General features: G+C 38.7%; 1 protein-coding gene across 9 annotated transcripts in view; it reads left to right on the top strand.

Annotated features, from left to right (window-relative positions):
- The first annotated feature begins 360 nt into the window (after nucleotides 1–360).
- The window catches only part of LOC107660272 (R3H domain-containing protein 1-like), a 49,513-nt gene continuing 47,788 nt past the window's right edge, over nucleotides 361–2,085 (top strand). For 6 of the 9 annotated variants that reach the window (XM_016449556.1, XM_016449553.1, XM_016449552.1 and 3 more), the window contains exon 1: nucleotides 362–480. The gene's annotated coding sequence lies outside the window, so the exon portion shown is untranslated. Of the gene's footprint in view, nucleotides 481–2,085 lie in introns of all 9 variants that reach the window. The other 3 variants (XM_016449554.1, XM_016449557.1, XM_016449555.1) reach the window with 2 other exon arrangements.

Here is a 2,085-nt window from a genome sequence, read left to right as displayed (position 1 = left end):
TGTTGACAGTATTTTCGGGTGTATGGAGTGATAAAAAGAGAAATCAAAAACATACATGTATAGTTAATATTTATTTTTTATATTTTTCTTTGTACACCCTTGGTACTTTTGTTATGCATTTGTTGTTTAAGCATCAATTAAAAAAAACGCACGAATTGGCCGTGAGAAAGCGTTGGGAAATCATATATATCGGCATAACCATGAACACATCAAACTCCACTCACGTGCGCCTCTTTCGCAGCTCCCGCTGGTATTTATAGAGCTCTTGTCTTTAGCACCCGCCTCTCATGTCGACGCTGTGAAGCGATTGGCTCGCGATCGCAAATAGACTGCTGTGATTGGCCCAACCGAGCTGTCCATCAAAGCGTTCCACGCCGCTCTCTTCAGTTCTCTCAGCGGGAATCCAAGTGTTTCCTCACTGAATGACAACAAACACTCCCAAAATATAAGCGTTACCGTCCACACACTGTAACGGAACCGGTAAGAATATGTCTGTACTTGTTGTTATGTTGAGATTATGACACGAGCGGCTCATTAGCGCGTCTGCTAACGCGATAGCTGGATTAGCTGGTTAGTCCTCAAACAGCTGGTTTAAATACACAAGCTGATTACTAGTGCAGTATATAGTCAGAATAGTTGGTGTTGTGCTTGCACAGCCTCTGAATAAATGCGCCGTGTGTCTTTCATTGAATCCGGCTCCGGTTTCTGTGGCTGAGCTCCACAGATGAGGCCTAAACGATCGACATGCCACGGGAATACAGCGACTTTGGATATTTGATGATCTGAATGAATAGACTTCGCTTTGAGATTACATGTCGGCCTCATAAAGGTTTACCACAGCCGCTGTGAAACACTTATTATTGACAGTCTGTTAGCAGCAGAGCTAGCATGCTAACTCTCTACACTGAGAAGTGTACATGTGAGTTCTGTTTAGCCACAGTTGTTTATAAACAGCTGATAGTTGACAGTAACTGTTGGCAGCGTGTGTTTATATGCTCATGTATGACACACGTATGTAATGGAGAGCTGTCACATTCGGTCACAGGTGCAAGTTTGCAAAGTTTCAGCCTGTCTGTAATACACACTCATACATTTACACATGTGCAGTCAATAAAATGTACAGTATTAGAGACCAGTGGAGTTGTAGTGTAATCAGTGTGTGATTTTGCTAGATTGTCTCTTGACCCCTGTATTGAAAAAAAAAAAAGTTTTTTTAAACATTTCTGATAAGAGCAACTTAACCATTTGCATCTTTAACCCTGTAAAGCATGACATATGCAGTAATAGTACAAAAAAGCTGTTTTTGAAATGGAACAGTTTATTGGAACTTTAGACAAAATATAAAAGAAAATCGAATAAAAACTTTGCTTATGTGTTTCTTGTCGAGTATCACATTCATCAGGTTTTTATAGCTCATATAGTCTGATGCAGTGAGAATATGAAGCTCAATGTTATTCAAACTGAGCAAAAATATGAATTTGCTGCAGATGCCGATATTTACTAGAGCCCGACCGATATGGGTTTTTTGGGGCCGATACCGATATTAGGGAGTAAAAAAGGCATAATATTGATATATCGGCCGATATTCTTTGTGTATATTATAGTACAGTACCAGTCAAAAGTTTGGACACTTTCCCATTCGTGTGTCCAAACATTTGACTGGTACTATATATAGAATACAGTATATACATAAACAGAATATATATACATAAACACATTTTTTGCAATGATCACTCAGATGTGGTGATCAAACACTTATAATGACGTGACAGAGATATGTAATGGAGGCAGGGCATTTAACAATTTAACAATAAACTTTATTATCCAAAATGAGTCTGACATCAGTGCACTGGACAGTAAAGTTGAAGTTTATTCAAGTTTAATTCAATTCAATTCCATTCAACTTTATTCCTTTGAAGTTTATTTCACTTCGGAACATTCGTTCACGGACTTGCGCTACTGTCTTCACACACAGACGGAACTTACTAGAGAAGTGTGACATAATATACCTCTGTGAATAAATAAATATAAATTCACGTCTCGCGCACTTTAAAGCCATTTGAATGTAACGTGTACGTTCCCTTG

The sequence above is a fragment of the Sinocyclocheilus anshuiensis genome, unplaced genomic scaffold (genome assembly GCF_001515605.1).
Source record: "Sinocyclocheilus anshuiensis isolate Anshui unplaced genomic scaffold, SAMN03320099.WGS_v1.1 scaffold1269, whole genome shotgun sequence".
In the NCBI taxonomy this organism is placed as follows: Eukaryota; Metazoa; Chordata; class Actinopteri; order Cypriniformes; family Cyprinidae; genus Sinocyclocheilus; species Sinocyclocheilus anshuiensis.
Note: the sequence above shows the minus strand (reverse complement) of the source record. Positions and strands in the feature narration are given on the sequence as shown.